Raw genomic sequence first — 25,837 nt, 5'->3', positions numbered from 1 at the left:
ACCCTCGAAACCTCTTGTGGCTATTTACCCAACACATATTTCCAATCTCTGCCTTCACTTTCAAGTCCTATAAAGAATCAGCACCCTCCACTGGTTCTTGAGCCCCTCCTGCCTAGAGCAGGTGCTGATGTCTCTTAACACTGAGCAATACTACCTCAATGGTCTTAGAGTGTGAATCTCAGGAAGTAACACTTTTAGATAAAAGTTATCCAGCAGCACCTCAGGAACAGGTGTGTGTAGTTCAGTGGTAGAGCACAGGCATTCCATGTATGAGGCCCTGGTTTCAATCCTCTTCTACACTTTTTCTCTGCTCCAACACTGTTTAAACCCAATATTGAAGGAATACAAAATCACTTCTCTTAATATTTTCCATTCAATTCCTGCACACATAGACAGGAAAAATAGAACCCAATGGATTCCTTGAATGCTCTTCTTTCTATGCTATGAGCTTCTACATTCCTTAACGTGACTGTGACAGCAGAAGGAAGATGACAAGAAAGGGGAGAAAAGAAGAACCAGAATCTCTTCAATCACCCAGAACAAAAGCCTGCACATGAAGCACCTCTTTTGTACTGTTATTAAAGAGACAGAAAAAAAGATAAGGGGGAGGGAGTTTGAAAGGACCCTGGGGACAGTTTTGTTTTTTTTTTCTTAAGCAACTAAACCACAAAGCCCCCGAGTGAGGCTCTGGCTGGGCTACCCCGGGGATGTGCTGATGTCTAAATTATTTCAAAGAAAAACTGCGTGTATAAGCTTTTCTTCTCTTTGATTGACTTTCAGTTAACTCCTGGCGAGGTGGCCTAGTGGTTAAGGCGATAGACTGCTAATCCATTGTGCATTGCATTCGTGGGTTCAAATCCCATCCTCGGTCGTTCTTTCTTTATGTCATTGTGTTGTGGAAATGAGATTTCGAGCCCTGGTGGATTCTTGCTAACCAAAAAATTGTCAGTTCATATCCACCCGCTGCTCCTTGGAACCCCTAGGAGGAGTTCTACTCTGTCCCATAGGGTCGCTCTGAATCTGGATAAACTCCACTGCCACTGGTTTGGTTTTTTGTTTGTTTTTGTTTTTAACCTCCTGATATTTGCCCAGTGCTACCCAAGCAGTGAAACATAGCTTTGGACTATCGTCTTCCATTTGGCCAAGCACGGATTCTCCAGACAGACATCATTTTCCTCTTGCTCTTCATAACTTGACTGTATTTGGTTTGGATCCCCGATATTGTTTCAGAGAAATGTTCAGGCAGCAGGCAAAAGCCATAAGAGATAAGAAGCCTCCATAAATCAAGGGGAATCCATATTTGGACATGTTTTCCGCAGAAAACCAGTTGTCCTTATGCAGATTTTGACTCATGGTGACCTCATGTGTGTCCAAGTAGAACGATCTCTGTACAGTTTTCAATAGCTGATTTTTTGGAAGTAGATCACGAGGTGCCTCTGGGTGACTGGAAACTCCAATCTTGCCGTTAGCAACAAGCAAGTGTAAACTATTTAAGTCTACCTAGGGACTCCTTTCCCAGGGAAATACTAAAATCCAACTGCTGCATGGGGTATCTAGAGAGCAGATGATGGATTGGACTGCCGACCTTTGACTTAGCAGCTAAGCTTTTCACCACTTGCAGCACCAGGACTCCTTTCAGGAAAAGGGAGCAGTTGAAACCCAGGCCATTGAAATCTCAGCGATGGGCAGTCATTAATAACCAAAAATACTCACTGCCCTGGAGTCCATTCTGACTCATAGCGGCACCACAGTTTCCAAGGCTGTAAATCTGCAGAAGCTGACTGCCACATCTTTCTCCCTTGGAGCCGCTGATAGTTCAAACCATCAAACTTTCGGTGAGCAGTTGACCACCTTAACCACTGCTCCCTTCCAAACAAAAAACCGAAACCATTGCCGACTTATAGCAACCCTATACCCAGCAGTAATTCAAGTACCTTCAGCTTCAAACTCCAAATTAGTTATTCATCTCCAAAGTCTTCATGGTATTACAAATTTGCTACCCATCACATTGGGGTCCGCCTGTCCACTATTCCTGGCTATCAGAGCCACAGCAGATAATTGTCCTTAAGGATACAAATGAGCAGAACCCAAAAAGTTGACTTGGGAAACTTAGATGCACATCAAAGGAGAAAACAGATCCTACGCGAAAAACAGTAAGTATATGGTGTCACAGACAGTCACCCTTCTAGTAAACCCTGGAGTCCAAAACCCTGATTGGGAAATGGAGTAGTGGCTTTGTCTTGCAAAACTGCAGCTAGGGTTCTGAGAACCACAAAGAAGTATGAGGGAGGTGTGATGGGGCTGAGAAAGAACTGCAAGCATATTAACCTTTTGTAACAGCCCTCTCCTGCCGCTGGACTGTCATTCAAACCTCAGCCATCACAGATGCTAAAAGTATAGGAGTTTTAGCCTCTTGCCAAAATTTGTGGTATCAGTCAACCCACATGTGACATTTAGGAGGCAATCCTTAATCATTGTGTCTTCTCTTGCTTTTAGTTTTCATTCTGATATTTTTCTCACATGTGGGAAGTTTGAGTCTTCCTGAACATTAAAAAAATTAGAATACATTATATGTCAATTCTTTTGTTCTTCCCAACACTAGTGGTCTCCCTTACCCTAACCTCCCTCAGAAAACCCACTGAGGCTCAGGTGGCACTGGGAAGTAGCTGACATGGGTGCTTAGAAGCAGAAAGACATTGCAAGGTAGATAGTAGCAAAGTCCAATACAGAGTTGATAGGGAAGTAAATGCCTTAGATCAGAATGCAGTGGTTCCCAAAGCTGGGGAACTGCCTGAAAACTTTGTGAATATATGCATTCCTGATTCTACCTTTATAGATCCCAAATGGACTGAGAATCACTGGATATAGACAGGATGGGATCTGTAATGTTGAAGTCTCCACAGATGTGTCCATTCAGCCATGTTTGAGAACTTCCAGCCTAGGAAGTGGTGCTGAGGGAATTGGAGTGAACTGAAAAAAAAATTTTTTTTTTGAGCTGCTAGGAAATTTTCGCTAGGAGGAAGCACTGGATACAGGATAAAGGGGGGCCAGGAAAAAGGAAAGTGAGGGTGAAGATCACACATTATCTGATGAAAAAAATGAAGGGGAAGATAAGAAGAGGAAGGTGGATGTCGGTGTGGAAGAACTAGAAGAGAAGCTTAAAGAGGGTTTTAAACTAGGTCTTTAGGATGCATTGAACTGGTATGGCCCAGGATGTTTGAGACTACCAGGGTTGCCTACGTTTCCTCTGCTCTCTCTACAATGCAGGAAGTCAGAAAATTCCCTTCCTCCTAAGAAAAAGAGAGTAAAGGTATTTTTTACATAGAAAGATGCAGCTCTTTTTGCCCAAGACATACCTGGCTTGAAGAGAGCTTAGCAGATCTTTCCATTTCTGGAAATAATTTTATCAACTGTGGATGCTGGAAGACTAAGGGATTCCTGAGAAATGCCTTACCTGTGGATAGCATCCAAACACTTCTTCACCATTAACAAAGAGCTAGGATCACAGATCTCTGTGGTGGGCATCACAGGTATCCATGACAGGTGATTGCACTTGCTTTTTGCTGACCAAGAGTATGTGGGAGGGCATGGAAGTGTAAGAGGAATGGGAAAAAGAAAATCAGAAGGACACTTTTCTCCTGAACCTGCAATCTGTCCATTGGCACAGGCACAGGTGAGGGGGAAAAAGGAGAAGGCTCAAAAGGAATTTGTCCAACAGTCACTTACCCCTCTCTCTTTCCATCTGTCCTTTCCTTCCCTACTTGTTAATAATAAGGAGAAATTGTAGTAAAGGAGACTAGGCTGTCTATGAAGTGGTGGAATGTTGTTGCTTCACCGTCAGCAGGCCCTGAGTGAGCACCTTCTTTTATTTCAGTTCCTCCTGACTTCATTCTGCTTAAGCAGTCAAGTTGGGAGGCCCGAGGAGTGCCCAGGAGTATGGTCCACGTGAGTAACTATCAAACGATTTTTTTTTTTTATGGGTAGGAAAAAGGCAGCTAAAGATATTCACAAAGAGGAAAATAGGGAAACCAAGAAAGAAATTTGCCAATATTCAGCTGTGAGGAAAGAAAAAGGGTAACATGGAGGTGCTAGGAATTAAACCCAGGGCCTCAAGCATGCTAAGCACATGCTCTACCACTGAGCTACACCCCCATTTTGCATAAAGTTATGAGAACAATCCATAATACTGACTTGTAGCATAGTCTACAGGCTTTTTAAAACAACTTTCCACAAGTAAACATCCATTATGTTCAATTCTTGTGTTCCTGGATTAGATCCTGCCTCACAACTATGCCAGGAGAAGGAAAAAAAACACATTCCGGACCTAATGATTCTGAGATCTCCCAGCAGTCATTGGCTTTTTCAAGGACTACTTTTAGCCAATTGCCTGAGTGTCAGTTCCAGTCCACCACGAGGGAGAGTAGCAGGATTGAACGTTTGGTTAAGTCTTCTGATGTCTTCTTGAAAAGTCCTTCTTCTGTACCTATGAAGCTTGCAGAAAGACACAGAAGATAGTGCACGGGAATATGAAGATGAGTTCTAGGAAAGAATGAAAATCCAGGTGAGGAGGTAAGACTAGATGTTAAGTAATACAAAGAATTTGATGGAAACAGGTCCCTGGTGCACAGTGGTTAGGAGCTATGGCTGCTAACCAAAAGGTCCAAGGTCACTCCTTGGAAACATTATGGGGTCAGGATCCACTAGACAGCAACGGGTTGATTAGGCTGAAACGAAGAGTGACAAGTACAGTCATGCTCCTACAAACACCTGCGTCCAGCACCTGGATTTGGAAACTTAGTTTTGACTCCTTGATGCTGTAGCTCTGCTTTTGAAGAGGTAGAAGGTAGAAGAGAGGAGAATGATGTACTCTTCTATCATTAAAACGTCTCTTTTATACCAAAATTCCTTAATGAGGAAAGCACAAGAGATGCACTTAATGTGCAAATTCAAAATGAATTTGCTCTTTATTAACTTTCCCTAATCCCAGACCCACCCATCCCAGGAAAGTCAGAAAACTCCTGATGTGATGAGACTGTCACTCAGATATGAAGGAGAAATTCCAGATCTTTGTGGATGGAAGGGATGAGTGCCCGAAATCTATAAGTTAAGTTACTACTATACCACAAAGACACCTCTCTGGGAACTGGAATGCGAGAAGGAGTGGGCTCGAAGAAGGGAGTGAATACGAGAGAGTGGCAGGGTTTATAGCTGGGAGAAAGGCGGACACTGAGTGGAGGAGAGAAGCAGCAGCAGAGGAGTAGGTGGCAGAGAGAAGAGGAATAGGGTTTGAGGAAGGGTCTCTAGGAAAGTATAGGATATGGACTGGAACACAAGTAGAAAGGGACCAAGTTCCCATCTTTACTATTCTTTCTGCAGGCCCTCGGGAAAAGAGAAGCTAAAGTAAGTGCTTTCAAAGCATATGTCCCACAAACAGATAAGACTGGTTTTGCCCAAAATTTTGTGACTGAGAGCTCCTCACTGCTCTTCCCATCGCTGAGCATTTTGGAAAGTGCTTGTGTGGTTCTGTGTTTCTGGAACAGCCCTTGTTGGTATTGGAGGCTTTGGAAAAAGCCACAAGGAGGCAGCGTTGTCCTGATCCCAAGTGCCAGCAAAGCAGCCTGGGGCTTAGAAGCAGAATTCCCTGAGGGCTTTCAGCTGGAGTATCTTGCATTTGCAGCCACTTAGTTTTATTGTGTTTGAGCTAAATATTCAAGGAAAGAATGAGAAAAAAAAGTAAAGCAGTGACCAAGTGTTTTTGGTTTAAATACATTCTTAGTGAATCCATCAAACACCTGGAGAACTCAGTGCACCAGGCCTCTAGTCTGAGGATCTAGGACTCACTAAGCTGTTCTGGTGTAGATACTTTCAGTTTTCCCATACTTCTTTCTAACTCGTAAACAAAAGGCTACTGAGCCTAGCTTTCTCCTGGAACAGCTCTAGGAATATTTACAGTGCATTTTTTTGTTGTCGTTGTTGTTGTTAGGTGCCGTCGAGTCGGGTCCAAGTCATATCGACCCTATGCACAACAGAACAAAACACTGCCCAGCCCTGCGCCATCCTTACAATCATTGTTATCCTCGAGTTCATTGTTGCAGACACTGTGTCAGTCAACCTCGGTGAGGGTCTTCCTCTTTTCCACTGACCCTGTACTCTGCCAAGCATGATGTCCTTCTCCAGGGACTGATCCCTCCTGACAACATGTTCAAAGTATGTAAAACGCAGTCTCAGGATCCTTGCCTCTAAGGAGCATTCTGGCTGCACTTCTTCCAAGACAGATTTGTTCGTTCTTTTGGCAGTCCATGGTATGTATAGTCAATTTTCTTCGCCAACACCACAATTCAAAGGTGTCAATTCTTCTTCGGTCTTCCTTATTCATTGTCCAGCTTTCACATGCATATGATGTGATTGAAAAATACCATGGCCTGGGTCAGGCACACCTTAGTCTTCAGGGTGACATCTTTGCTCTTCAACACTTTGAAGAGGTCCTTTGCAGCAGATTTGCCCAATGCAATGTGTCTTTTGATTTCTTTCTTCACTGCTGCTTCCGTGGCTGTTGATTGTGGATCCAAGTAAAATGAAATCCCTGACAACTTCATACTTTTCTCCGTTTATTATGATGTTGCTCATTGGTCCATTTGTGAGGATTTTTGTTTTCTTTATGTTGAGATGTAATCCTTACTGAAGGCTGTGGTTTTGACCTTCATTAGTAAGTGCTTTAAGTCCTCTTCACTTTCAGCAAGCAAGGGTGTGTCATCTGCATAATGCAGGTTGTTAATGAGTCTTCCTCCAATCCTGATGCCCCGTTCTTCTTCATATAGTCCAGCTTCTCGGATTATTTGTTCAGCATACAGATTACCTAAGTATGGTGAAAGAATACAACCCTGACGCACACCTTTCCTGACTTTAAACCAGTCAGTGTCCCCTTGTTCTCTCCGAACAACTGCCTCTTGATCTGTGTAAAGGTTCCTCATGAGCAAAATTAAGTGTTCTGGAATTCCCACTCTTCGCAATGTCATCCATAGTTTGTTATGATCAACACAGTCGAATGCCTTTGCATAGTCAATAAAACACAGGTAAACATCCTTCTGGTATGCTCTGCTTTTAGCCAGGATCCATCTGACATCAGCAATGATATCCGTGGTTCCACGTCCTCTTCTGAAACTGGCCTGAATTTCTGGCAGTTCCCTGTCGATATACTGCTGCAGCCATTTTTGAATGATCTTGAGCAAAATTTTGCTTTTGTGACATTAATGATATTGTTCTATAGTTTCCACATTTGGTTGGATCACCTTTCTTGGGAATAGGCATAAATATGGATCTCTTCCAGTCAGTTGGCCAGAAAGCTGTCTTCCATATTTCTTGGCATAGACGAGTGAGCATCTCCATTGCTGCATCTGTTTGTTGAAACATCTCCATTGATATTCCATCAATTCCTGGAGCCTTGCTTTTTGCCAGTGCCTTCAGAGCAGCTTGGACTTCTTCCTTCAGTACCATCGGTTCCTGAGCATATGCCACCTCTTGAAATGATTGAATATCGACTAATACTTTTTGGTATAATGACTCTGTGGATTCCTTCCATCTTCTTTTTTTTTTTTTTTTCTGGACACTCTTTTTTTTTTTTTTTAATAACTTTTATTAAGCTTCAAGTGAACGTTTACAAATCCAATCAGTCTGTCACATATAAGTTTACATACATCTCACTCCCTACTCCCACTTACTCTCCCCATCTTGAGTCAGCCCTTTCAGTCTCTCCTTTCTTGACAATTTTGCCTGCTTCCCTCTCTCTCTATCCTCCCATCCCCCCTCCAGACAAGAGTTGCCAACACAATCTCAAGTGTCCACCTGATATAATTAGCTCACTCTTCATCAGCGTCTCTCTCCCACCCGCTGACCAGTCCCTTTCATTTCTGATGAGTTGTCTTCGGGGATGGTTCCTGTCCTGTGTCAACAGAAGGTCTGGGGAGCATGGCCGCCGGGATTCCTCCAGTCTCAGTCAGACCATTAAGTTTGGTCTTTTTATGAGAATTTGGGGTCTGCATCCCACTGATCTCCTGCTGCCTCAGGGGTCCTCTGCTGTGCTCCCTGTCAGGGCAGTCATCGATTGTGGCCGGGCACCAACTAGTTCTTCTGGTCTCAGGATGATGTAGGTCTCTGGTTCATGTGGCCCTTTCTGTCTCTTGGGCTCTTAGTTGCCGTGTGGGCTTGGTGTTCTTCATTTTCCTTTGCTCCAGGTGGGTTGAGACCAATTGCTGCATCTTAGATGGCCGCTTGTTAGCATTTAAGACCCCAGACGCCTCATTTCAAAGTGGGATGCAGAATGATTTCATAATAGAATTATTTTGCCAATTGACTTAGAAGTCCCCGCAAATCATGTTCCCCAGACCCCTGCGCTTGCTCCGCTGAGCTTTGAAGCATTCATTTTATCCCAGAAACTTCTTTACTTTTGGTCCAGTCCAATTGAGCTGACCTTCCATGTATTGAGTGTTGTCTTTCCCTTCACCTAAAGCAGTTCTTATCTACTGATTAATCAATAAAAAACCCTCTCCCACCCTCCCTCCCCCCCTCGTAACCACAAAAGTATGTGTTCTTCTCAGGTTTACTATTTCTCAAGATCTTATAATAGTGGTCTTATACAATATTTGTCCTTTTGCCTCTGACTCATTTCGCTCAGCATAATGCCTTCCAGGTTCCTCCATGTTATGAAATGTTTCAGAGATTCGTCACTGTTCTTTATCGATGCGTAGTATTCCATTGTGTGAATATACCACAATTTATTTACCCATTCATCCGTTGATGGACACCTTGGTTGCTTCCAACTTTTTGCTATTGTAAACAGAGCTGCAATAAACATGGGCGTGCATATATCTGTTTGTATGAAGGCTCTTGTATCTCTAGGGTATATTCCTAGGAGTGGGATTTCTGGGTTGTATGGTAGTTCTATTTCTAACTGTTTAAGATAACGCCAGATAGATTTCCAAAGTGGTTGTACCATTTTACATTCCCACCAGCAGTGTATGAGAGTTCCAATCTCTCCGCAGCCTCTCCAACATTTATTATTTTGTGTTTTTTGGATTAATGCCAGCCTTGCTGGTGTGAGATGGAATCTCATCGTAGTTTTAATTTGCATTTCTCTAATGGCTAATGATCGAGAGCATTTTCTCATGTATCTGTTGGCTGCCTGAATATCTTCTTTAGTGAAATGTGTGTTCATATCCTTTGCCCACTTCTTGATTGGGTTGTTTGTCTTTTTGTGGTTGAGTTTTGACAGAATCATGTAGATTTTAGAGATCAGGCGCTGGCCGGAGATGTCATAGCTGAAAATTCTTTCCCAATCTGTAGGTGGTCTTTTTACTCTTTTGGTGAAGTCTTTAGATGAGCATAGGTGTTTGATTTTTAGGAGCTCCCAGTTATCGGGTTTCTCTTCATCATTTTTGGTAATGTTTTGTATTCTGTTTATACCTTGTATTAGGGCTCCTAGGGTTGTCCCAATTTTTTCTTCCATGATCTTTATAGTTTTAGTCTTTATGTTTAGGTCTTTGATCCACTTGGAGTTAGTTTTTGTGCATGGTGTGAGGTATGGGTCCTGTTTCATTTTTTTGCAAATGGATATCCAGTTATGCCAGCACCATTTGTTAAAGAGGCTATCTTTTCCCCAGTTAATTGACACTGGTCCTTTGTCAAATATCAGCTGCTTATACGTGGATGGATCTATGTCTGGGTTCTCAATTCTGTTCCATTGGTCTATGTGTCTGTTGTTGTACCAATACCAGGCTGTTTTGACTACTGTGGCTGTATAATAGGTTCTGAAGTCAGGTAAGGTGAGGCCTCCCACTTTCTTCTTCTTTTTCAGTAGTGCTTTGCTTATCCGGGGCTTCTTTCCCTTCCATATGAAATTGGTGATTTGTTTCTCTATCCCCTTAAAATATGACATTGGAATTTGGATCGGAAGTGTGTTAAATGTATAGATGGCTTTTGGTAGAATAGACATTTTTACTATGTTAAGTCTTCCTATCCATGAGCAAGGTATGTTTTTCCACTTAAGTATGTCCTTTTTAATTTCTTGTAGTAGAGCTTTGTAGTTTTCTTTGTATAGGTCTTTTACATCCTTGGTAAGATTTATTCCTAAGTATCTTATCTTCTTGGGGGCTACTGTGAATGGTATTGATTTGGTTATTTCCTCTTCGGTGTTCTTTTTGTTGATGTAGAGGAATCCAAGTGATTTTTGTATGTTTATTTTATAACCTGAGACTCTGCCAAACTCTTCTATTAGTTTCAGTAGTTTTCTGGAGGATTCCTTAGGGTTTTCTGTGTATAGAATCATGTCATCTGCAAATAGTGATAACTTTACTTCTTCCTTGCCAATCTGGATACCTTTTATTTCTTTGTCTAGCCTAATTGCCCTGGCTAAGACTTCCAACACGATGTTGAATAAGAGCGGTGATAAAGGGCATCCTTGTCTGGTTCCCGTTCTCAAGGGAAATGCCTTCAGGTTCTCTCCATTTAGAGTGATATTGGCTGTTGGCTTTGCATAGATGCCCTTTATTATGTTGAGGAATTTTCCTTCAATTCCTATTTTGGTAAGAGTTTTTATCATGAATGGGTGTTGGACTTTGTCAAATGCCTTTTCTGCATCAATTGATAAGATCATGTGGTTTTTGTCTTTTGTTTTATTTATGTGATGGATTACATTAATGGTTTTTCTGATATTAAACCAGCCTTGCATACCTGGTATAAATCCCACTTGATCAGGGTCAATTATTTTTTTGATGTGTTGTTGGATTCTATTGGCTAGAATTTTGTTGAGGATTTTTGCATCAATGTTCATGAAGGATATAGGTCTATAATTTTCTTTTTTTGTAATGTCTTTACCTGGTTTTGGTATCAGGGAGATGGTGGCTTCATAGAATGAGCTGGGTAGTATTCCGTCATTTTCTATGCTTTGGAATACCTTTAGTAGTAGTGGTGTTAACTCTTCTCTGAAGGTTTGGTAGAACTCTGCAGTGAAGCCGTCCGGGCCAGGGCTTTTTTTTGTTGGGAGTTTTTTGATTACCGTTTCAATCTCTTTTTTTGTTATGGGTCTATTTAGTTGTTCTACTTCTGAATGTGTTAGTTTAGGTAGGTAGTGTTTTTCCAGGAATTCATCCATTTCTTCTAGGTTTGCAAATTTGTTAGAGTACAATTTTTCATAATAATCTGAAATGATTCTTTTAATTTCATTTGGTTCTGTTGTGATGTGGTCCTTCTCATTTCTTATTCGGGTTATTTGTTTCCTTTCCTGTATTTCTTTAGTCAGTCTAGCCAATGGTTTATCAATTTTGTTAATTTTTTCAAAGAACCAGCTTTTGGCTTTGTTAATTCTTTCAATTGTTTTTCTGTTCTCTATTTCATTTAGTTCAGCTCTAATTTTTATTATTTGTTTTCTTCGGGTGCCTGATGGATTCTTTTGTTGCTCACTTTCTATTTGTTCAAGTTGTCGGGACAGTTCTCTGATTTTGGCTCTTTCTTCTTTTTGTATGTGTGCATTTATTGATATAAATTGGCCTCTGAGCACTGCTTTTGCTGTGTCCCAGAGGTTTTGATAGGAAGTATTTTCATTCTCATTGCTTTCTAAGAATTTCCTTATTCCCTCCTTGATGTCTTCTATAACCCAGTCTTTTTTCAGGAGGGTATTGTTCATTTTCCAAGTATTTGATTTCTTTTCCCTAGTTTTTCTGTTATTGATCTCTAGTTTTATTGCCTTGTGGTCTGAGAAGATGCTTTGTAATATTTCGATGTTTTGGACTCTGCAAAGGTTTGTTTTATGACCTAATATGTGGTCTATTCTAGAGAATGTTCCATGTGCGCTAGAAAAAAACGTATATTTTGCAGCAGTTGGGTGGAGAGTTCTGTATAAGTCAATGAGGTCAAGTTGGTTGATTGTTGTAATTAGATCTTCCATGTCTCTGTTGAGCTTCTTACTGTATGTCCTGTCCTTCTCCGAAAGTGGTGTGTTGAAGTCTCCTACTATAATTGTGGAGGTATCTATCTCGCTTTTCAATTCTGTTAAAATTTGATTTATGTATCTTGCAGCCCTGTCATTGGGTGCATAAATATTTAATATGGTTATGTCTTCCTGATCAATTGTCCCTTTTATCATTATATAGTGTCCTTCTTTATCCTTTGTGGTGGATTTAAGTCTAAAGTCTATTTTGTCAGAAATTAATATTGTTACTCCTCTTCTTTTTTGCTTATTGTTTGCTTGATATACTTTTTTCCATCCTTTGAGTTTTAGTTTGTTTGTGTCTCTAAGTCTAAGGTGTGTCTCTTGTAGGCAGCATATAGATGGATCATGTTTCCTTATCCAGTCTGTGACTCTCTGTCTCTTTATTGGTGCATTTAGTCCATTTACATTCAAGGTAATTATAGATAAATAAGTTTTTAGTGCTGTCATTTTGATGCCTTTTTATGTGTGTTGTTGACAATTTCATTTTTCCACATACTTTTTTGTGCTGAGGCGTTTTTCTTAGTAAATTGTGAGATCCTCATTTTCATAGTGCTTGACTTTATATTATTTGAGTCGTTACGTTTTTCTTGGTTTTTATCTTGAGTTATAGAGTTGTTATACCTTTTTGTGGTTACCTTATTATTTACCCCTATTTTTCTAAGTAAAAACCTAACTTGTATTGTTCTATATCGCCTTGTATCACTCTCCGTATGGCAGTTCAATGCCTCCTGTATTTAGTCCCTCTTTTTGATTATTGTGATCTTTTACCTATTGACTTCCATGATTCCCTGTTATGTGTATTTTTTTTTTTAATTAATCTTGATTTGTTTGTTTTTGTGATTTCCCTATTTGAGTTGATATCAGGACGATCTGTTTTGTGACCTTGTGTTGTGCTGATATCTGATATTATTGGTTCTCTGACCAAACAATATCCTTTAGTATTTCTTGTAGCTTTGGTTTGGTTTTTGCAAATTCTCTAAACTTGTGTTTGTCTGTAAATATCTTAATTTCGCCTTCATATTTCAGAGAGAGTTTTGCTGGATATATGATCCTTGGCTGGCAGTTTTTCTCCTTCAGTGTTCTGTATATGTCGTCCCATTCCCTTCTTGCCTGCATGGTTTCTGCTGAGTAGTCTGAACTTATTCTTATTGATTCTCCCTTGAAGGAAACCTTTCTTTTCTCCCTGGCTGCTTTCAAAATTTTCTCTTTATCTTTGGTTTTGGTGAGTTTGATGATAATATGTCTTGGTGTTTTTCTTTTTGGATCAATCTTAAATGGGGTTCGATGAGCATCTTGGATAGCTATCCTTTCGTCTTTCATGATGTCAGGGAAGTTTTGTGTCAGGAGTTCTTCAACTATTTTCTCTGTGTTTTCTGTCCCCCCTCCCTGTTCTGGGACTCCAATCACCCGCAGGTTATCCTTCTTGATAGAGTCCCACATAATTCTTAGGGTTTCTTCATTTTTTTTAATTCTTTTATCTGATTTTTTTTCAGCTATGTTGGTGTTGATTCCCTGGTCCTCCAGATGTCCCAGTCTGCATTCTAATTGCTCGAGTCTGCTCCTCTGACTTCCTAGTGCGTTGTCTAATTCTGTTATTTTATTGTTAATCTTTTGGATTTCTACATGTTGTCTCTCTATGGATTCTTGCAACTTATTAATTTTTCCAGTATGTTCTTGAATAATCTTTTTGAGTTCTTCAACAGTTTTATCAGTGTGTTCCTTGGCTTTTTCTGCAGTTATCCTAATTTCATTTGTGATATCATTAAGCATTCTGTAAATTAGTTTTTTATATTCTGTATCTGATAATTCCAGGATTGTATCTTCATTTGGGAAAGATTTTGATTCTTTTGTTTGGGGGGTTGGAGAAGCTGTCACGGTCTGCTTCTTTAAGTGGTTTGATATGGATTGTTGTCTCCGAGCCATCACTGGGAAACTAGTTTTTCCAGAAAATCCGCTAAAAAAAAAATGCAGTCAGATCCCTATCAGAGTTCTCCCTCTGGCTCAGGCTATCAGATGTTAATGAAGCCGCCTGGGGAGGGTGGGGGAGGGAACAGAGAGATAGGAGAGTAGCACCTCAGAATATAGCCAGAGTTGCTTGTCTTGCTTGGAATGACTCTTATATCTGAGATTCCCGCGGGCGCATCGCCTATGTGTGCTGGCTGTGTGGAGATTGCCCCCGGGGGTCTGGCCCGCTGGAGTCACGGTCAGATCCTCCGCTTCCAGCCCCACGCCCAGCGTCAAGGCTCCCCTACTGGGACGGTGCACTCTCGACTCCAAAATCAGTCACTGCCTCCCGGGGACTTCTCGTCCCTCCAGCCGCGTGGCCGTGCCGCTTCTGAGAACCAGTTGGGCCTCCTCCCGGGGTTAGTTCAGATGGGTGGAGCAGCTCCCCGTGCTTGTGCCGTAACCGAGTGTCCCGGCTGGAATGCTGTTCCCCCCGCTCCAATACTAGTCGCTGCCTCCCGGGGACTTCTCCTACCGGCTGCGTCCCACGCCGCCCGCGTGACCCGGCTGGTCCCCTTCCCGGGGTTAGTTCAGGGGGGTGGAGCAACTCTCCGTGTTTATGGCGTACCTGCGTCCAGTCCAAATCCCTGCGGGATGGTTCCCCGGCTCGGATGCTGGTCTTTCTGCTCCAAGACCAGTCACTGCCTCCCGGGGACTTCTCCTACCGGCTGCGTCCCACGCCGCCTGTGGAACCGGCTGGTCCCCCTCCCGGGGTTAGTTCAGGGGGGTGGAGCAGGTCTCTGTGCTTGTGCCGTACCTGACTGGTACGCTGGCTCCAGGCTCTGGAAACAATCGCTGCTTCCCCGTATTAGTTCGTTCTCCGTCTCTAATTCTGTGTTTGTTGTTCAGGGTTCGTAGATTGTTAGGTATGTGATCGATTCACTTGTTTTCCCGTGTCTTTGTTGTAAGAGGGATCCGAGGTAGCGTCTGCCTAGTCCGCCATCTTGGCTCCGCCCCCCCTTCCATCTTCTTTTGATGCTTCCTGCGTCACTTAATATTTTCCCCATGGAATCCTTCACTATTGCAACTCGAGGCTTGAATTTTTTCTTCAGCTCTTTCAGCATGAGAAATGCCGAGCGTGTTCTTGCCTTTTGGTTTTCCATCTCCAGCTCTTTGCATGTGTCATTATAATACTTTACTTTGTCTTCTCAAGAGACCCATTGAAATCTTCTGTTCAGTTCTTTTACTTCATCAATTCTTCCTTTTGCTTTAGCTGCTCGATGCTCAAGAGCAAGTTTCAGAGTCTCCTCTGACATCCATCTTGGTCTTTTCTTTCTTTCCTGTCTTTCCAGTGACCTCTTGCTTTCTTCATGGATGATGTCCTTGATGTCATTCCACAACTCGTCTGGTCTTCGGTCAGTAGCGTTCAATGTGACAAGTCTATTCTTCAGATGGTGTCTAAATTCAGTTGGGATATACTCAAGGTTATATTTTGGCTCTAGGGGACTTGCTCTGATTTTCTTCAGTTTCAGCTTGAACTTGCATATGAGCAATTGATGGTCTGTTCCACAGTCGGCCACTGGCCTTGTTCTAACTGATGATATTGAGCTTTTCCATCGTCTCTTTCCACAGATGTAGTCAATTTGATTTCTGTGCATTCCATCTGGCGAGGTCCATATGTATAGTCGCCATTTATGTTGGTAAAAAAAGGTATTTGCAATGAAGAAGTCTTTGGTCTTGCAAAATTCTATCGTTTGATCTCCAGCACTGTTTCTATCACCAGGGCCATATTCTCCAACTACTGATCCTTCTTCATTCTTAGAATTCTTTTATCTGATTTTTCTTCTAGTATCTTGGTTCCAAGTGTTTTGTCTTCAATCTCACTAATTCTGGCTTCCACCTCCTCAGTTCTGCTCCACTGACTTTCTGTTTAGTTGTCTACTTCTGTAATTTTATTGTTAATCTTCTGAATTTCTAATTGCCATCTCTCTATGAATTCTTCCAGGCTATTAAATTTTTCATTATGTTCCTGAATAACCTTTTTAATTTCTTCAACTACTTCATCTGTGTGCCTTGGCTTTTTGTGCATATTGCTTGATTTCCTTCCTAATGTCTTGAAGGGTTCTGTATATTAATCTCCTGTATTCTGCATACGGTAATTCCAGAAAGTCAGTTTCATCTAGAAGATCCCTTTATTCTTCATTTTGGGATCTTGTTGAAGTGATCATGGTCTGTTTCTTTATGTGATTTGACATTGACTTTTGTCTCCAAGCCATCTATAAGTTATTATATTAATTTATTTTAAGTTTGCTTACTGTATCCTAGCTTCTTGCTTTGTTTTCTTTTGATATGCCCAGATGGGTTTCTTGAGTGAGCTAGCTTGATTATTTTCACCTTTGAAGCTCTGACATCCTGTCACCAGATGGCTAGAGCTGCTATCAGGTGTATTCGTCTAGGAGTCCATTTACTTTTCTTGTATGGATTCAGCTCAGGTGTCCAGGTAGCTGGTCATCAAGTGCTTGGTACAGGCTCTGTCCTAAAGTCTTAGAAGGGCAGGGGTGATTGGTGTAGGTACTGGTATCTGCTTGCAGCAGAGGGTCACACTCTAAACAAGGCAGGGGGCTGAGAATGGTCCCCCAAGTGTCTCTGAGGAACGCACGTTCCTCTTCCCTAGCTTGTACAGGTGGGTGTATTCTGCAGATGGACCATGGGCACCCAATGTTTTTGGTCGTAGGGGCTGGGAGGTACCAGTTATCCTTGGAACGCTGTCATGGGTGGCTGGGTGACCCAAGTGGAGCCACCAGTCCTTAGGCCCTTGATGTGGGTAGGTGAGAACCCCAGTTTAATTGGCAAAAGTGGTGTCAAACATCAAACACCCACCTCTCCACCTCACAGCTGAAAGAGTTGTAGTCTGCCAACAAGGGCCTATTCTCTTGAAATAGGCCCACACACTTCCATGCAGGGGGGAGAGGTACTCAAAGTCCACAGACTGTTTATGTCTGAAAAGGAGCCACTTCTGTCCTGAGCTCTCCAGCTTAGTTGAGCTGGCAAATTATCTTTTCCCCCAACTGCAAATTTATTCCTTCTCCAAGGCCGGGAAAATGGCTCTAGGCACTCAGCTGGGCCTATCTCAGACCCAGGGAGATCAATAGCCACTGAAGTCAGCTTGGGAGTTGGGGGCATGGTAAAATATATGCACATACTTAGCTTTTGCCAAAAACATCATTCCTCTCTGGTTCTGGAGCTGTGAGTAGGCTGTGTTGGTGGCTGCTTTTCCCTGAGGAAACTGGGGCATGGTGCTAGTACCAGCCTGCCACAGCCACTCCTGGGAATGGTGCCTAAGGGCTCCTGGGAATTCAGTTCCATTAACACCTCTCTGCTTCTGGTCTGTCTCTTCCTCCGCCTGCCACTCAGCTTGTTTTCTAATTTTGCCTTTGATGTTCAGGGCTCGGAGCTTATCAAAAATATACTTGTTTCACTTGTTTTTTTGGGACTTTGTTGCAAAAGGGCTCACGGGAAGCGTCGGTCTATTCTGCCATCTTGGCCCTGCCTCTAGAACCTTATGTCTTTCTTGAGTCGTTTTGGCCTTTATGCTTCTTTCTTAACTAACTTGCTGAAACAATGGTGCTCACTTAAAGTTATTTGTGTTCTCTCCAAGCACTCTCAATAATCACTGTTATATGGGCCACCGTCTGCATGCCCATTTTGTAGGGTTTGATGGAAAGCTGAGTGTTAAGAGGCTAGAGAATCTGAAAGAAGAAAAGTCTGCTCTAGTGCTTGGGAAAAATTGATGTTCCTTCTGCAGAATGGAGAACACAGGATTCTCAAATAATGTCAGGAAAAGAAGAATTCATTCTTACCAAAGAAGAGATCCTTTTTTTGTCTCATCCCCTTTTCTGGCATGTTCTAAAATGTTGAGAAGTAGATGTTTAACCCAGGTTTATGTTGAGGAGGCAAAGACTTGCTGCCAAGTCTTGTTGACCTCTCATTCATGGACTTGGATATCGAGCAGAAAGAAGCCACAGAAGAGCATAGAAATGTCTTTGTCCAGCTGTCCTGAACTCAGTCTCTGGGTGGATGGGAGAGTCTCACTTCATGAAGAAACTACCAAAGAAGAAACAAAGCACAAATCCTAAACACCATGGGCCAAAAGAGGAGAGCACAGACACATTAACCCAAAGACCTCGGGCAAGGGCTACATTGTTTCAGGACAGTTGCCACTTCCTTGTGGAACGATTCTATATTTCCCTATAAATATTTTCAATTATTGATCCTGAGAAGAAAAATAACAATCTTAATGAATCAATGTAGATATGATCATACAATCCAGAATATGAACTAAAAGGGTTTTTCTTGTGTATATGTTTTGACCTAAATAGGAGAAAAATCTTTTAGAGGGACCTTGCAGCCAAAGGCTTGAAGGCAAGGAAATGGCTAGTTTCTCTGTAGGAAGGAGCTATCAATTATGGTAGCAGAGGTGAAAACCCAAATGACCTGGAGGTCTTTTGTAATGCATCACCCCCTTTCCTCTTCTCTCCAAAAGCCATAACTATCCAGCTTCTAGCAGCCTGTCACAGGCCATCCCTAAGCCAATTTTGAGGTTACCTACTTGATTGACTTGGGAAGAACAAACCTACATTGCCTCTTAGCCTATACTATGATTGAGGAAAAGATGGCCGAGAATGTAGTTATTAAGGATTGTACAGAGTCTCTGACTCTCTGTGGTCACAGTCCTCACTTTAGACTCCTTTTGAGTAAAGAGCAGGATGTGAAGAGTAGAGGGGCCAGATAGAATTACTTTAGGAAAATGCTGGGTTTCAATAGGCTTCATTTAAGACTTAGAAATATGTGGAGCAAACAAGTGGAAACTTTCTTTTATATTATTTTCACTTTAAGCAAAACCTCATGAACTTCCCCAATTGCAGTGGTGCTTAATCTCAAAGCTGAGTGCCCATCCCGCTTCTTCTCTCAACAATGCTCCCACCACACCCATCCACTGAAATCAGGAAATCCCTGCAGCTCCCACTGAAGCCACCAATACCAACAACACCTGAACTGCAAACAAAAATTCAACCTGGTTAACCCTCTTCACAGTGCTCAGCATGTCTACCCCAGGAGAGAAAGAACAGTGAATCACTCTCAAAGGCAAGGCAGTCTTGGGGAAAATGAACCGAATGCTCTTCTGGAACAAGCCTCCTTCTCTTTTCCTTGACCTCTTCCTCTCTCTCATTTTTCTCTTTCTTTCGTTTCACACCACCCCAACTCTTTCCTCTGTCTCTCAGCTGACGTGTCTCTCTCCTCCCCCTTCCCTGCTGCGTACTCCAGAATGATGTTTACACAGTAGTTTAGCTCACTCCTTGCCCCATAAAAACTCATTTTAATCTCTGTATTGAGATTCACATGGAGTTGATATTAATTTCTTCCCTCCCCTAATAGACCTAGTGTAACATCTCCCCAGCATAGGCCCAGGCTCATTCAGACCAACCGTAGAGCTGGGAAAAATGGAATGTAGATGAATTTTTTCCTCTAAACTAAGAAGAATTGGACTTCATGCTAGGAAGAAAGAATTTGTACAAGAATCTAAAATATTTTTGGATGACATATTTTAAATACTTACATCCAAAATGACTGTCACATCAAAATGAAGTTAAGGCAGAAAGCCTCAACTCCTTTGCTCATCAGAGACTGAGTTTGAGAACCTGTCCAGACACATGGAGGGGTTTCATTAAAATTTACTTTGCAGATGGTCTTCAGCTGCTGCGATTTCCTCATTCATTTCAGAGAAGCTGATTCTGAAAGGAGAGCTGTCACCAAAGACAGGGTTCCTTCTTTATTTTCAGTCATGTCCGAGGCCTGTTTTCAGACCACAGCTCTCTAGCACATACACCACTTGTCATCTGGCTCCTTTAGCCTTCTTAACCTTGATTCACACACGTAAATTAGAGTTACAAAAAAATAATATTAATTTGACTTCCATGTTTAGCTAATGGAGTCCCCGAGTGGTGCAAACGGTTAACATGTTGGGTTTACAGTCAAAGAGTTGGATGTTGGAATCCACCCAGAAGCCCTGGGAAAAAGCCTGGACCATCTACATCTGAACAAATCAGCCTTTGAAAACTCTATGGAGCATAATTGTAGTTTGACATACATGGGGTCATCATTCATCAGAATCAGCTGCAATCAACTGGTTTGTGTTTTTAATTATTTTAGCTAATAATGTTAAATTACAAATATAGAAAGCAGGCTTAATTAAGATTAATATCATTTTAAAATAATAAATAAAAGTAAATAATATTTCATCAGATTTGTGTATTTGCTTGGGTTCTAGGTGTCCAATCAATCTTACAATTTTGTAAGTGGCAACACAGTTCTAGTGCTTGATGATTAGTGGCCGGCACCACATTCCACTCACCCAATTCCTGCAAATTGTTTTACTTGCTTAATAGGAGGGGTCCAATGTCCTGGCACAGTCAAATTGATACAAAAGTTTCTAATGCTCGCATACAGGCAAAACACAGTTCTTAGAAGGCATCAATTTGCATACTACAATTTCAACAGTGCTTAATGAGATAGGATGTGCTGGAGGTGAGAAGATATCCAAGGAAATCCTTCCTTCTTCTTTTTGTTTAAATTGAGGATTTATTCAGAAAGAGTAAGAGGCATACAACTTAACTGTTCAGCTCAATGAGTTATTACATATGTACATCTCACATGAGCAACTTGCAGACCAAGATAAAGAATTTTTCAGCTCTCAGAAGCTCCCTTGTATCTATCCTAATCAATTCCAATCTTCAGACCTCTACCACCGTTTTCCTGTGTTTTGAAATACTATAAATGGAATCATGCAATAGGTGCTTATTTGAGAACAGATTCTTTCACTTAATACGTTTTTCATTAGGTACATTCATATTGTGTCTAGTAGCAGTAGTCCTTTTTTATTGCTGTCATATTCCATTGTATTAATACTGCATATCACAATTTTTTCATTCATTTTGCTGTTGATGTACATATAAATCAACTAATGCTGCAATGAACATTTTTGCACATACCTTTCAAGGGCAATAAGCATTCATTTTTCTTGAGTCTAAATGCAAGTGTGGAGTTTCAGGGTTACTGATTTTTTTGTTTTATTTCGTTTCGGGCAATATTTCTAAATAGTGAACAAGTGTGAATGTGTCAGCTGACAATGTCATCAGCAATGTGTGAAAGTTTCAGTTGTTCTGTATTATCAGCAACACTTGATATTTTCACTCCTTTTATCTTAAGCCATTGTGGTGAAGGGGAATATTTTTTCATTGCGTTTAATTTGAATTTTCCTTACAGTTAATAACGTCCAGCTCTTGCATCCCACGAGACCAGCTGCAGGAATGGCTGCGAAGGGCACAGGTCCGATTCCACGTGGAAGAAAAGGCAGTTAAGTGAGTCAGCTGTAGTCGTGGCCGAGTGGTTAAGGCGATGGACTAGAAATCCATTGGGATTTCCCTGCGCAGGTTCGAATCCTGCCGACTACGGAATAGTTGGCGTCCTGGTGCTGCATTGGCTCCGAGTGACTCCTTAGAAACTCATTTGTCAGCTCCGGAGTTGATTGCACCGTAAAGGCTCTTTTTTGGGGGAAGGGGCACGGAGGAGGCGAATGGGCCCTTGACAGAGCTGCTTTGGCAATTCACGCCGACAGATTTTGAGGCAGCTCTCTCTCCCTTTGTAGTTGATAGTGAAGGACAGCAAAGAGATTGCCCACAGCGTCAAAACCTTTCCTCAAGACCTTGCAAGGGGAATCAAGGACTCCATCTGGGGTACCTGTACCATCTCAAACCTGGAGGCTCCAATACTGTAAAGGAGGGAGGAACAGCGTCAAAGAAGGCAAAACAGTGTCCAGACACAGAGGAGAGCCCAGGGTATAAAGCCAGAGCAAGAGAGTGAGCCAAGTATTCTTGGTAGAATTTTTGAGGGCTCACGCCTTGGAATGGAGGAGTATTCTGCTTGAGTCTCCTCTTGTTTTACCAAGTGTGTATTCCTGTGCTTCAGTTAGGAAGAGCACAAATTATTGGTGATGCATTACTACATGGAGATGTTTGGCTGTGGCTGGAATTCTTCCTCATGTCAATTTTTAGTGCTCTTTGGGTGCTCCCCTATTTGTGCTTAGCAAAGTTTTCAATGTCACTTGGTTTCAAGATATAGCTGGTATGGCATTTAAGGTATCAGGTAAGAAGCCTTACCCATGCCCTAGTGTCGGCAAAGTAATTGCTGATACGCTCTTCAACTTTTTGCTGCAGGCTCTTTTCCTTCCCAGGTGATGTTTGTGAGTCTCTTCCCCATCAATATTGTTGGTCAGCTTCATGTTTCCCTTCTGTATTCACTGTACTGCTTTGAATATCGCCAATTCAATAAGGGAATTGAAATGTACTAGTGGTTGTCAAACGTAGAAAGAAATTGCCCCTACTACTTGGATTTGGTTTGCCCTTGGCTTTGCTCACAGCAGTGAAGCAAAGACCCCTGACAAAGGGTATCTTTTCCAGTTGAGACTCTTCTCCCTGGGGGTCTTCTTAAATAACGGACCCAACAACAAGACAGTCTACCTGTAGTCTGCTCAACTTCTACAGAGAGGTTTCCTTCACCACATCTGTCTTCTGACAAACTGAAGGCTGCTGCAGGCCACTGACTTCACCTGCCACCCACAGGGGATGGGTAGGATTGGAAGGAGGATGTGGCAGCTCTTTTCACTCTTTACCTCCCCTGACCCAGGGAAGGCAGGACTCTTTCTGCCAAGGGCGCTTTACATATTCTGTTCTCTCTGAGGAACTGGAATTTTGTCTCTGGTGCACTTAAGCAGAATCCTCCTGACACCAGTATGTGGATTTTTAATACCATGAGTGTGAAAGGACCACAAGTTTTTCTGTAGCTATTTTCTTGCATATGCCAGACCTTGTGCCTGAATTGATTTGAATACTTTTTCTCTCTGTCCCATTTACTCTCCCACCTCCCCTCCCTGCCTTCCACTCTTGGATGAATGGGTTTTGTAAAATTAGCTGTTGAATTTGTGGATTTGTTATTTCTGTTCTTCTGTGAAGCACGTGTATTGGATGTGGAGGGTGAAGGAGTACCTCAGTTGGTCCTGGTCACTCCTTTTATAGCCATCACTGTCTTGTTTTTTTAACTCTGGATAGATTTTGATCTCTCTTGTTTCACTGCAAAAAATAAGTCTGAAGAGATGGGACAGGAGGAAAGATCTTGCAGCCAGATCTGTTGGGTTTTCAGGAGTGTTTTTCTTTCTTTCCCTTAAAGGGGCAAGGGTTTCTTCGCTGGTGCATACTACAGGGAGGTAACCAATTCTGAGCAAGCACCACTGAAAAACAAAATGCTCAGAGAATCTGAACTTTTAACTCTGGATATCTGAGATTTACTGTTGGCCATTGCCAGGTCTGTCTGGTATTTCAAAGGAATATTAACTGCTGCAAATAGGAGCTGAAGGGTAGGTTTATTAAGCCCACTGAGCTTGTGGGGAGGGGGAGAAAAAGAAATAAAAGCCATGTCGATCAGACAAGGCTTTATTGGGGAACATATATACAGAGGGGAAACACTGGTGGTGTAGTGGTTAAGAGCTATGGCTGCTAACCAAAAGGTCAGCAGTTCAAATCCACCAGGTGCTCCTTGGAAACTCTATGGGAGCAGTTTTACTCTGTCCTATAGGTTCGCTATGAGTCGGAATCTGCTCGACGGAAATGGGTTTGGTTTTTTGGATATACAGAGGTTGACACTAGGATTCTCATGAAGGACAGGAAGCATTGAATGTCATCCAGGTAGAGGTCCATGCAGGAAAGTGTGGGTTGTGGGCTTATATACCCGGTTTTTATGTGCAAGGATATGTGCAGAGGGACCAGGGAAAAACATATCTAAACTATGGCGGATGGGGCTGTTTTTGTACTAGCTAACAGGATCCACTTGACAGCTACCACAAAGTCAGGTGTTAGCTGTGATTTCTTCTGGTCCAGGTCAATGCTCAGGCAGGTACTCTGGTTTTTCCCCACAGTTCTTTGCGGGCAGGACCTATCTTGCATTGTTCCTGGCCCTCACACCAGTAACTTTTGAAATTGCTTATTGGGCAGTTGAGCATACTCTTCTGTGAAGCACATGTTTAATCTTTGCTCTTTCTAATTAACCTTTCAGTCTTTTTCTTATTATTTTGTAGAATATCCCCAAATATTCCACATAAAAGAACTTTGTCAAACAGAAGCATTGAAATATCTTCTCCCATGCAAGTAAAATTCTCATCATTCAAAAATGGTTGCTGCTGTACATAGACAAGAAACTGCCAGAAATTCAAGTTGGATTCAGAAGATGACGTGGAACAAGGAATATCACTGTTGATGTCAGGTGGATAGTGACTGAAAGCAGAGAATATCAGAAAGATGTTTACCTGTGTTTCATTGACTATTGAAAGGCATTCAACTGTGTGGATCATAACAAATTATGGATAACATTGTGAGGAATGGAATTTCAGAACAAAAAATTTTTTTATATTGTCCTGGGAAACCCTGGTTGCATAGTTGTTAACTGCTACAGCTGCTAACTAAAGGGTAGGCAGTTCGAATTCACCAGGCGCTCCTTGGAAACTCTGTGGGGCAGTTCTACTCTGAAGTCGGAATCGACTTGAGGGCCTTCAGTTTTTTTGGTTTATATTGTGCTCATGAGGAACCTGTGCGTAGACAAAGAGACAGGCGTTCAAAAAAACAAGAGTAAACTGGGTTGTTTAAACTCAAGAAAGGTGTGCATCAGGGTTGTATCCTTTCACCATACTTATACAACCTGCATGCTGAGAATATAATACATGAAACTGGAATCCTCAGGATTGGAGGAAGACTCATTAACAACCTGCAATGTGCAGATGACACAACCTTCCTTGCCGAAAATGAAAAGGAGTTGAAGCTTTTACTGATGAAGACCAAAGACCACAGCCTTCAGTATGGATTGCACTTCAACATAAAGAAAACAAAAATCCTCACGACTGGACCAATAAGCAACACCGTGATAAATGGAGAAAAGTTCGAAGTTGTTAAGGACTTCATTTTACTTGGATCCACAATCAACACGCATGGAAGCAGCAGTCAAGAAATCAAAAGATGCATTGCCTTGGGCAAATCTGCTGCAAAAGACCTCTTTAAAGTGCTAAAAAGCAAAGATGTCACCTTGAGGATTAAGGTGCACCTGACCCAAACCCTGGTGTTTTCAAACACCTCACATGCATGTGAAAGCAGGAAAATGAATAAGGAAGATGGAATAAGAATTGATGCCTTTTGAATTATGGACGTGGTGAAGAATATTGAATATACCATGGGCTGCCAGGAAAAACAGACAAATCTCTCTCGGAAGAAGTACAACCAGGAAGCTCCTTAGAAGACTTCGTCTCACATATGTTAGACATGTTACTCAGAGGTCTCAATTCCTGGAGAAGGACATGGTGCTTGCTAAAGTAGAGGGTTAGTTTTAAAGAGGAAGACTCTCAATGAGGTGGATTGACCCAGTGGCTGCAACAATGGCCTCAAGCACAGCAATGTTTGTGGGGATGGCACAGGAAGGAGCAGTGTTTTGTTCTGTTGTATGCAGGATCGCTAAGATTGGGAAACAACTCCATGGCACCTAACAACAACAACAACAGACCATGGCTATCCTTCCTTCTTAAAGAGAAAAAAAAAAAAAAAAACCAGTTGCCGTCAAGTCAATTCCAACTCATACAGACCCTATAAGACAGGGTAGAACTGCTGCAAAGGGTTTCCAAGGAGCTGTTGGTGGATTCAGATTTGAACTGCAGATCTTTTGGTTAGAACCTGAGCTCTTAACCATTGCACCACCAGGGTTCCTTCTTAAAGAGAAGAGGGCTTGAAAAACTTCATAAGAAGAGAAAAAAAAGAAAGG

General features: G+C 42.0%; 3 non-coding genes and 1 pseudogene across 3 annotated transcripts; 3 read left to right on the top strand and 1 right to left on the bottom strand.

Annotated features, from left to right (window-relative positions):
* Window positions 1-789: 789 nt before the first annotated feature.
* On the top strand, window positions 790-872 carry TRNAS-GCU (transfer RNA serine (anticodon GCU)). Its single transcript has one exon. It is a non-coding gene; the product is annotated as a tRNA-Ser (tRNA).
* Window positions 873-3,445: 2,573 nt separating this feature from the next.
* Window positions 3,446-22,334, top strand: LOC126062154 (etoposide-induced protein 2.4 homolog; annotated as a pseudogene).
* On the bottom strand, window positions 4,081-4,152 carry TRNAA-AGC (transfer RNA alanine (anticodon AGC)). The gene has a single exon. It is a non-coding gene; the product is annotated as a tRNA-Ala (tRNA).
* Window positions 21,357-21,438, top strand: TRNAS-AGA (transfer RNA serine (anticodon AGA)). Its single transcript has one exon. It is a non-coding gene; the product is annotated as a tRNA-Ser (tRNA).
* Window positions 22,335-25,837: the final 3,503 nt, after the last annotated feature.

Source organism: Elephas maximus, chromosome 1 (genome assembly GCF_024166365.1).
Source record: "Elephas maximus indicus isolate mEleMax1 chromosome 1, mEleMax1 primary haplotype, whole genome shotgun sequence".
In the NCBI taxonomy this organism is placed as follows: Eukaryota; Metazoa; Chordata; class Mammalia; order Proboscidea; family Elephantidae; genus Elephas; species Elephas maximus.
The sequence above is the reverse complement of the archived record's forward strand: the minus strand, read 5'-3'. Positions and strand labels throughout refer to the sequence as shown.